Source organism: Nicotiana tomentosiformis, chromosome 3 (genome assembly GCF_000390325.3).
Source record: "Nicotiana tomentosiformis chromosome 3, ASM39032v3, whole genome shotgun sequence".
Taxonomy (NCBI): domain Eukaryota; kingdom Viridiplantae; phylum Streptophyta; class Magnoliopsida; order Solanales; family Solanaceae; genus Nicotiana; species Nicotiana tomentosiformis.
The window spans coordinates 72,911,169-72,921,646 of NC_090814.1; positions in this window are offsets into that span (position 1 = coordinate 72,911,169).

Sequence of the window (10,478 nt, forward strand, 5' to 3'; positions counted from 1 at the left end):
GAAGTACCCGCCGTTCACTCCTCATTCATTTCAATAAATTATTATGTCTTCTGTCTTGTGAATTGCCCGTACGGTTGGGATAGAAATATGGGCACGAGATGCGATGAGATATGAAAGTGGGCTGAGACTCGAGATTTTTAGGATTATGTAGTGAGGTGTCAACCGGTGATTTCACTTGAAAGAATTATATTCGGAAGGTTTTATTTAAAAGAATTACATTCGAAAGGTTTTATTTTAAAGATTTATATTCGAAATATTTTTATTTGAAAAAATTATATTAGAAAGGAAATGTTTTTATTTGAAAGAATTATATTCGAAAGGTTTTATTTAAGAGAATTATATACGAAAAATATTTATTTGAAAGAGTCATATTGGGAGATATTTTTTTGAAAGATTTAAATTCGTAAGATATTTATTTGGAGGAAGTATATTCTGGATATATTTAATTGATAGGATTACATTCTAAAGGTTTTTATTTGTAAAAGTTATAGAGAAAAGATGTATATTTTGAAGGACTTGATTAATTAGTTGTACTTGTCTTTATTATTCGTGTGAGCAATATTTATGGTGTTCTTGCTGCCTTGCTTTTTATGGCACTAGTTGATTATTGTTGCTATCACTGCTATCTGTTTCTATTATATTTTGTATTATATGTTGCACAGGTTATTAGACTAGTGAGTGTCTTGACTGTACCTCGCCACTACTCCACCGAGGTTAGTCTTGATACTTACTGGGTACCGACTGTGGTGTACTCATACTACACTTCTGCATATTTTTGTGCAAAGCCAGGTAGTGGAGATATCGGATTCGGGCAGAGTTAGGGTGTTGATCGCAAAGATTCAAGGTAGAGCTGCTTGGCCGTCGTAGTCCCTTAGAGTCTTTCCATTATTATTGTACTGTCACTTTTATTCGAACAGTATTGTATACTCGATCCTTGAGATCATTGCACATATTCAATTAGAGTTCCTCACTCAGTATTACCAGTCTTGGGAAGTTTTTATATTTGTTTCCGCTTTTGGTTTCGACACTTGTATTAAATTATATGCTTAAAAAAGGTCAAAATGTAATTGTAATCGGCTTACCTAGTCTTAGAGACTAAGTACCATCACGACGCCTGTGGTAAAATTTTGGGTCGTGACAAGTTTGCATCAGAGCTCTAGGATCATAGGTTTTATGAGTCACGAACGAGTCTAGTAGAATCTTGCGGATCGGTACGGAGACGTCTGTACTTATCTTCAAGAGGCTACAGAATTGTTAGGAAATTTCCACTTCTTTCATTCCTGTCGTGCGAAAATTGTTCTTCATTTGAGTTTGAGCCTTTGTATCTCTATTCTCTCACAAATGGTGAGGATACGTGCTATCGAGTCAGCTGAGCAGACACCCGCGGATTCTGCTAGGGCCGCAAGAGGCCATGACTGAGGTAAAGGCAGAAGAAGGGCACGTACCGCAACTAGAGCACCTGTCAGAGTAGCAGTTAAGGAGCCGCCAGTAGCTTCAGTTGGGGGATAGGCACCAAAGACACCTGTTGTTACCCCCGGACTTCAGGAGACTTTAGCACAGTTCCTGATTATGTTTGGTATATTAACTTACGCAGGATTGATCTCCGTTTCACCAAATATTTCACAGATTGGGGGAGGAGTTCAGAGTCCTACCGCCCGTACTCCAGAGCAACAGGTTCACATTGGTCTAGTTCCGAGTATAGTATCGGTACAACCTATTATTCCAGTTCAGCCTGAGGTCAAGCTAGAGGCATCAGATGAAGAATAAAAGAGACTTGAGAGATTTAAAAGGTATAGTCCACCTACCTTCAGTGGCACAGCTACCCAGGATGCCCATGGATTTCTAAAAACAAATGTCACTATATTCTCCGCACCATGGGCACTGTGGAAGTGAGCTGAGTTGCCTTTACTACATTTTAGCTATCAGAAGCAGTGTATCAATGGTGGTAAGTTTATGAAGAGGGTAGACCAACCGATGCAATATCACCAACTTGGGCTCAATTTTCGGAGATGATTTTGAAAAAGTTTGTTCCCAGACTCTCCGGGACGTATAGAGTTTGAACGGTTGTGTCAGGGCACCATGACGGTGTCTGAATATGCTATCAGGTTTAGTGAGTTAGCCCGCCATGCACCTATCTTGGTTTCTACAGTTAGAGAATGAGTCCACAGATTCGTTGAAGGGCTCGATTATGATTTTTAAATATGTATGGCTCGAGAGTTGCAGACTGACATTCCATTTCAACAAGTAGTAGAGATTGCCAGAATATTAGAACGTGTTCAAAGTGAGGGAAAGGAGTCTAAGGAGCCAAAAGGTATTGGAACTCTGGAGGATTCAGTGGATTCTACTCTGCAGCTATGACTCATCATGGCGGAGTCTCGGGCAATCGGTAAGCCTAGTCCGTAATTTAGAGTACCCATAGTTCTCCAGTTAATACTTTTAGTGTACCACCGGCACGGGGTTCTTACAGTGGTTATTCCAGTTATTCGGTACAGACTCAGTATGAGCAACCGCGACCTCAGAGGTTTTGTTATGAGTGTCATGATACTAGGCTCATCAATAGAGATTGTTCCAGACTTGGGAGGGGTAGATTTCATCATAAAACTCAGGCTACAAGCTTTATTCCAGTTAATACTCCACATGCACAGCCAGTTAGGGGTGGAGGACAGGCGGGTAGAGGGTGCCCAGGAGGGGGAGACCCGGCCCGTTGATATAATTGTTGTGATAAGTATTATTTAATTTATAATAAAAGAAGCACTATTTTTATTTTGATTCAATTCTGATTATCGAGGTGAGACCTCCTATCATGCTCCATATAGGGCGAGTTTGTGATTTATACACCACTCACGTGTTTATCCCTGTTGGGAGATTTGATGGTGTCATCCCGTGTCTATCATTTTGTTTTGCACACTATTGAGGGCTATGAGTCCAAAAGTAACTTTCTGTTACTCACTACACCACTCACGTGTTTATCCCTGTTGGGAGATTTGATGGTGTCATCCCGTGTCTATCATTTTGTTTTGCACACTATTGAGGGCTATGAGTCCAAAAGTAACTTTCTGTTACTCACTACAGTGGGTTTTGGTGTAATCGGGATAATTGATTACTATTTTATGAATTATATGCCCTACCGGTATGGGGGTTCATTTTGTGTTGTGAAATTATTTCATGGAATTTATTAAAAAGAAGAGAAAAAAATGAAAGGATTTCGATTGGACGGTGCGCATATTACTTGTGACTCTAAGCTGAGGATGGGATCCTCGTATTTTAATATGATGTGAAATATTTAAATAGGGCTACAAGTCGCGGTGAAAGTTATATAAGGACGAGATCCTTGTGATGAAAATTTGTGTGTTTTAAATTCTCCCTTTGTGAAATTTAATTTTTACTATAGTACCAATAGGGAGTCATGCCTGTTAAGCTTATTCGATAATTCTTTTATGTGTTTCTGTTCATATTTAGCCATTTCGTGCTGTAATTATTGAGTTTTAGCCCACGAGGCGAGTGGCCAGGTGGCGTTAAATGTGACTCGTTAATTCGGATAAATAATTATGAGGTGTTCATGCCATGTATCTCGTTGTTAGTAAGGTGAAGGTTTGAAACGAGATATCAGTTAACATGATATTGACGACGCTGTAATCGATTACGAACAACTATTGTCGTTTTGAGAATTTACATTCCGTTAAGTGACATAAGGTCTCGAACAATTTTGTAATATGTATTATGACCTGCGTGTAGGGTCGAGTTTGGTTTTCGGAAGATTCGGAATTTAATTGAAAGAACAATTCTCATTTATAAAGCTTGAATTTCTAAAGTTTGACCGGAGATTTGACTTTTGAGCAAACGCCTTCGGAATAAAATTTTGATGATTCCAATAGCTTCGTATGATATTTTCGGACTTAGGCGCATGTCCAGATTTAGATTTGGAAGTTCGTAGGACAATTCGGCGCATTTTGGCGAAAGTTGGAAAATAGAAGATTTTTTGGAAAGTTTGACCGGGAGTTGACGTTATTGATATCGGGGTCGGAATTCATTTCTGGAAATTGGAACAGTTCCATTATGCCATTTATGACTCGTGTGCAAAATTTGAAGTCATTCCGGATTGATTTGATACATTTCAGCGCAAATTATAGAAATTGAAAGATTTGTGTAACGACCCGGCCGGTCGTTTTGAGTATTACAGCTCCGTCCCCCTATTTACTGCTCAATTTATAATTCAAAGTCATTTTAAAACTTACCGGGTTAGTTGGTTCGGGTCCGGAGGGAATTCCGAGTGAAATGAGACACTTAGTCTCATAATTGAAAATTTTAAGTTATAAAGTTGAACGGATATGGACTTATGTGTAAACGACCACGGATGTGAATTTTGATGATTCCAATAGCTTCATATGGTGATTTTGAACTTAGGAGCATGTCCGAAAAATTATTTGTCGGTCTGTAGTGGAATTAGGCTTGAAATGGCGAAAGATGCATTTTTGGAAGTTTGACCGGGGAGTTGACTTTTTGATATCGAGGTCGAAATCCGATTCTGAAAATTTTAATAGGTCCGTTATGTCATTTATGACTTGTGTGCAAAATTTGAGGTCAATCGGACTTAATTTGATAGGCTCCGGCGTCGTTTGTGGAAACTTGAAATTTTAAAGTTCAATAAGTACGAATTGGGGCATGATTCGTTGTTTTAGCGTTGTTTGATGTAATTTGAGACTTAGACTAAGTTCGCATGATGTTTTAGGACTTGTTAGTATATTTGGTTGAGGTCCAGAGGAGCTCGGGTGAGTTTCGGTCCGGTTTCGGACCATTTCTAGGCCATTCTTAGTTGCTGGTTTTTGGCCACAGAGGTATGCATCGCGATCGCGGACAAATGGTCGCGATCGTGAAGAGCAATTTTGTTGTTTGGGCACTGTGAATCTCGATCGAGGAAGCCTTTTCGCGATCGCGTAGAGGAAAATCCTGCTGTATTAACCCGATTTTGGAAGCTTATATCTCGCAATCTATAAGGAATTTGTAGATGATCCAAAAATAAAAGTTGTAGCCCTTTGTGTATAGTTTTCAGAAAGGTAAACAATTTGTCATTTGGAGTTATGTACAAAAGGTTATGATAGATACACTATAGGCTGTCTGGGAAGAATTTGGAAATCTCTGTTGCACAGCGCCAATTTTAGAAGTTTCTATCTCGCAATCTATAAGGAATTGGGAGATGAAAAACAAATGAAAGTTATAGCCCTTGATGTATAGTTTTCAGAAAGTTAAACCATTTGCAAATTGGAGTTCTGTACAAAATATTATGACCATTATACTAGAGATTGTCTGGAAGAGTTGGGGAGTTTGTTCTTCGTGATCGCGAGTGGTTTTCCGCGATCGCGAAGCATTTTCCGCGATCACAAAGAGTAAATGACTGGACAGAAGATAAAATTATGGATTTTGGTTTCTTTCTTCATTTTCGAATTTTGGAGCTCGAATTTGGGCGACTTTGGAGAGGAAATTTTCTACACAACTTGGGGTAAGTGTTCTTGACTCTCTTGTGATTACATTCCATGAATTAATCTTCGTTTTCGGCATTAGATTATTGATTTTTCAAGAGAAATGGGAGGAATTTCTACAATTTCATAAAAATAAATTTTCGAGATTTGAACACTGATTGGGAGTCGGATTTGAGTGAAATTAGTATGGTTGAACATATAATTGGATGGGTTGTCGGATTTTGTTAGTTTCGTCGGATTCCGAGACGTGGTCCCCACGGGCAATTTTTGAGCTAAATTTTGGATTTTGTTGGAAAATTAGTATTTTCTTATGGAATTAATTCCAATAAATTTTATTGACTGAATCGGATTAATTGTGGCTAGATTCGAGGCGTTTGGAGGACAATTCACAAGGCAAAGGCATAGCGAAGTAAAGAATTATACGGTTTGAGGTAAGTAACACTTCTAAACTTGGTTATGAGGGTATGAATCCTCAAAATTTGGTATAATATAAATTGTTTGGAGGTGATATACACGATAGGTGACGAGCATGTAGACGTGCACCGCAGAAATTATGTCTTGAATAAATCTTGTGTAATTATAAAATTAATGAATCATGTTATTATCTGAATATGTTCCACGTGTTAGAGAAATTGAGCTGAGGCTCTTATTAAACATCGTGTTTAGGCTATGTGCCAATATTTTGGGAACCATGGGGTCGTGTTGCTGTTGAATTAATTATTTCAAAAAGATACATTTCACACTTAGTTATATCCGTCCGTTGTGAGGATATATATGGGATCGAGTTGCGCACCGCAGCAGGCCATATAGGCTTTATATATGTTATCAATAAATGGATCGGGGTTACCCGCCTGTAGCAGGCCAGAATGGCTTTATATATTATTATTATTATATGGATCGGGGATGCCCGCCTGCAGCAGGCCTTATAGGCTTTACTATTTTATGGATCGGGGATGCCCGCCTGCAATAGGCCTTATAGGATTTGTTATTATACGGATCGGGACTGTCCGCCTGCAGTAGGCCATATAGGCTTTATATCACGATTGGGCTGATGGAGCCCCTCCGGAGTCTGTACACCCCCCCAGTGAGCGTAGATGATTATATATATTCATGATGGATTTCCCAAGGCATTGATTTGCCTTACTTATTTATATTGTAATGAATTTACCTAGACATGGATCTTGTCTGTATCATTTACATTTGGGAATAAATTACCTAGGGCTGGATTGGCCTTATACAGTACTAAGTGACTAATTGTCAGTCGATGTGTGTGTGTATATATATATATATATATATGGGTTGGAACACCCCTGGGCTGGATTGGCCATAAAAAGTATCGAGTGACCGAATAATTTGTGACCAGTATTTACATAAGGTCTTACTACTGAGATGTCATATACCTCATATCATGCAGTATTGATCTATTTCACTTGTACTGAGTTTAACTGTTAAACTTGAAAGCATGCCTACATTTTTGTACCATTACTTATACTGGACTGCACTTGCGGAGCTCGTCATTACTTTCAGCCCAGAGGTTAGTCTTGTTACTTATTGAGTTAGTTGTACTTATACTACATTCTGCACCTCGTGTGCAGATCCAGGTGCTTCCGGATACGACGGCTGCTAGATTTTGAAGTTAATTCTGTTGGGGACTATCAAGGTAGTTGTTTGATGTCTGCAAACTTAATTCCCTTCCTGTTTAATTATTGTACTGTTCTATATTTTCAGACAGTGATTTTTTCAGTCAGACTTTGTATTCATATTAGATGCTCATGTACTCAGTGACACCGGGTTTTGGGAGTGTTATATTTGTATTTGTGAGATTTCTTTCGCTGAATTTAATTATTTTTATTTTCAAATTTAAAAGATATGGTGGTTTATTAAGATTGTGGGCTTGCCTAAGATTGAGATAGACGCCATCACGACTGATGAGATTTTGGGTCGTGACAAGTTGGTATCAGAGCTTTAGGTGACATAGGTCTCACGAGTTATGAGCAGGTTTAGTAGAGTCTTGCGGATCGGTACGGAGACGTCTATACTTATCTTTGAGAGGCTGTCGAACCCTTAGGAAAGTTTCCCTTCTTGTATTCTATCGTGCGGAATTGATTCAGCTTCAAACATAGCTCTTTGAATTCCTTCCACGTATTCGTATATGCACATGAACGCTCAGTATCAGTTGTACATCGCCGGCTTGTGATTCCATGAATGATGTTTGAGATGTTTTTTCTGTATTCTGGTGACTTGAGGCTAGGTTTAGACCGCAGCTTAGGCTCGGTAGCTTCAGTTGTAACTTGTACATTTGGACTCATATGTCCGGTAATGTCCCTACGAATGGAATTTGTGGCTCGATGAATGGTGGAATGGCTTTGTGATGAGTATGATATAACTGCGGGATGTGTTAAGACGATTTGAATGTGACGAGAAGTGTTTCCTTGAAATGTAAAGGAAGGCCATTGGGTGCTTTATTTTCGTTTTGATGTGGCGTACAATCTCGAGTGTGAATGTTTTGAAAGATCTTTCACGTTGTTAAATTTTGGGGCAAATTAAATTCTCGTATCTGGTTAATGAGTTTGGACTCAGAAAGATTAAGTGATTTCATAGTAATTGTAGTTGCGAAAGGGTATAACAAGATGCCAATTTAAGACTAATCAAGTGGGTTATCTCCTGCGGAGTAATCTATGTAGGTGTGTTCCTTATGATGTGAATAGAGAGTTTCTTTTCTGCCAGCGGGGCGTATGTGTTGAGACTTGAATTTGAATCTGGTTAAGAAAGTTGACTTGAGTGTTAAGAGAATGAATGCGAGATTAGCGGATGATTGAGGTATTTTATGGTTGGTATGTCTTGAACTTAAGAAGAATTTTCATTGAATTGACTGCGGTATTAAGACAGTAATAAAGTATGGGTTTTGTGAGTTATCAAGTATTTTAATTTATGGCTTTGAGCCAAGTGAGGGAGCCTGCTATTGACAATTCAATTCATGGTTATGTGTCAATTTTTTTTGTTTTGGTCTGAAGTATACTTGGGAATCAGTGATGACTTGCAGAGGTGGAGTTCGAGAATGACTAGAGTAAGGAAATTTCTGGATACGGGTTATATTGTGCTTTATGAGTATATGAAAATCGTGGGATGAGTGATTTGTTATTTGTGAATGATGTAGTGCACACGGAGTATGAATTTGATATGTGGTATTAAATTATAGTTACTTCTTTGAGCATTGTTGTGTTAATGGGGAACGTGTCTTTTGGCCCATTTGGGCAGTGTAATGTGGATTTGAACAAAGTAGATGACTCTCGATAAAGTTCTAATGGATTCGAGATTAATATGTAACAATTGAGAATTTTTGGCAAATTTGTTTATGGCTAAAATCTGATATTTAAGTTGGATGGTGTCGAGACTTGTGGTATTTTTGTATATCATTATGGATTTTATATTTTGGTATCAGGAAGGTGAATGAAACAGCCTTAGACTCAAATAAGTTATTTTCAGAGTGGGTGTTTCGGTTATGGTATTTATAGGGATAATTATGATGTAGTGAGACTCTATAGATATTTTGGTGGCAATATTCTTGGGTTTTGGTAACCTACGTGGTTTGGTCGAGTTAGAGGAATTTAGTTCTAATAGCTTGGTTATATGCAGATGGATTTCAAAGTGTTCTTGATGGTTTCTACCATGGTTTGAACCGGATATTTTCTACTGGTATGGGAAACGTGTTGTGTATTATGATTTCCTCCTGGAAGTAAGCAAGAGGAAGGTTTCTAACTAACCGGGTATGTAATTTGCTGGCAACTCAGAGTTGATAATGGGATTCTTGTGCTTGTCACATGATGGCATATAGATGTGGTGTGTTGTGGGGGGTTAGGATTTACATGTACAAGGTGACAGTTCAGTCCTGAAGAGAAGGTAACGAATGTTAGACAACATGGTCAGTTTTAAATATTTCGATGAATGTTATAACTGCTTGGTAATTCCTGAGAAGGGTGCGCATTTCAGAAGGCGCGTTGTGTTTGACTTACGGATGTTTATCGGTATTGCAGTACTCACCTGGTTGATAGACTGCTGATATTTAAATTATTACTATATGGCACGGAAGAATTATGAAAGTATTCCTCATGGGATTATCGTGAATGGAAGATGTGTTAGTCATTTTAGTGCTGGAGTTGGGATCAGTTACAGTGATTCTTGTGTTCGATGAATTTGGAGACTGGGAGTTCTCAAAAGTATATTGTTTCGGGGTTGCGACCTATTTGAGGTGACTATTTCATTTAAAACTCGGTGGAGGCACTAGTTGCGTTAATTATTTTTGATAGTTATGCGCTATGAGTGCGCATATATGTGAGGTTTGAGCCCATGTGCGGGCATTAGAGCAAGTATTCATACTCGGAAGAATGCTTAGGCTATAATATGTCTAGAGTTGACTGTTAAGCGTAAAGTTATAATATTTCCCGTATTCGTACCTTTGTTGAGAACTATATGGGCTATACTTGAGGTTACAAAGAAAATGATTCCATAAATAAATGGGGTAGTTACTAATTCTGCGTTAAAAAAATTACCGATTTGAAGTGTGATAGCAGACTTTGTATATGCTTACACTATGGCGTGCCATTTATACCAGTCCAGGAGCACGAGAATCTTATTTCATTATCATATACAAGTATACTTGTTTAATTGCTTCTGTATGATATGCTGAGACTGGAGGCCTGTGACCATACCGGGCAATTCATATTATTTGCACATGAGTTGTCCGTGCCGTGTGTGGGAATTCTATTTCTATAATAATTTATCTGATCTATTAATTTCCTTCCTCTACAATTGTGCACATGCACCTATGGTTATCCTCTTCACTAAATTTGAGGAGTTGGTTGTAACATTGTGGTTGTGGTGATGCTTGTTGAACTTGCAATATGGTTCTCTTCCTTGAGACATCTCCCATATTTGGGTACACGGATTACGCAGTTGTATCATGAGTTATATTGATGTGGTGTGTCTGTGGGATCATTGTGT